The sequence below is a fragment of the Stylophora pistillata genome, chromosome 14 (assembly GCF_964205215.1).
Source record: "Stylophora pistillata chromosome 14, jaStyPist1.2, whole genome shotgun sequence".
In the NCBI taxonomy this organism is placed as follows: Eukaryota; Metazoa; Cnidaria; class Anthozoa; order Scleractinia; family Pocilloporidae; genus Stylophora; species Stylophora pistillata.
In genome coordinates, this window is record NC_142532.1 from 17,337,379 (window position 1) to 17,338,526 (window position 1,148).

The window sequence follows — 1,148 nt, forward strand, 5'->3', positions numbered from 1 at the left end:
GACTGCTATTTTTCCAATGAATGCCCTTTTCCTTGTAGCTGCTTAAGGCCTTGTCTGAGCTTGTAATATATTTATAATATACATATACACATATACTGTATATATAAATTTTTTTTAACTTCAGTTGTCATGGAATCCAGATACAAAATGGACAGGCTCCCTGTGGACAACCTTATTCGAGGCCAACAGAGAAAGCTGCGAGCCCAGAAACAAAAGACAAGCAGCAGCTAAGTCTGCAATTTAACTTCATTCCAATTTATTGTTGCAGTTCTAACAAGATTTCAATTCATAAATAAATTATTTAACTGTAATTAAATACCAATTTTATAATCATCCAACATTAAATGATTCATTGAAAGACTATTGACAGATAAATCAAGTTATTACATTTTATTTTAAAGAATCAACAGACTTCACCCACAATTTATGTCAAACCAAATTTAATGATTCATTAGGACTACTTTTTATGAATAGCCGTAATGGAAGATTATTTTTATTAAGTTTTAAAGAAAAAAAGAAAGAAAAAGAAATCAAATTTAATCCCAATGTTACTGTGTTGATGTCAACAAATACAATAGAAAATATGTTATGTGTAAACCTGATATAAGCATGTAAATAAATTTCATTGATTACAGAATTTTGAGTTGGAAGTTCATGCATGTCATTTATTTGCTTTATATTTAAGTTGCCTCAAATTTGTCCACGAAATTCCTAGAAATTTCTGGCAAGTTTTTAGATTTTACAGCCTTTCAGGAAAAATTATTGGTGCTCTTTAAGTTGGAATTCCTAGGAATTCCAAGTCCTGTTGGCTATTAACTTGAATTTCTGGGAATTTCTAGGTTTTTAGAACCAGAATTGCTACAGTTTGGAATTCCTAGGAATTCTTAAGATTTCCAAGTCCCTGTTGGCTAAAAAACTTGGAATTTCTGGGAATTTCTAGGTTTTTAGAGCCAGAATGGCTACAGTTTGGAATTCCTAGAATTCCTAGGAATTCTCGGTCCGAATTTACTGTGAAAATTCACACCTCTTGTTCCTAGGAATTCCTAGGAATTCTTAGGAATTCCCAGGAATTCCCAGGAATTCTTAGGAATTCCTAGGAATTCCTACCTAGGAATTCCTAGGAATTCCAAGTCCTGTTGGCTAAAAAT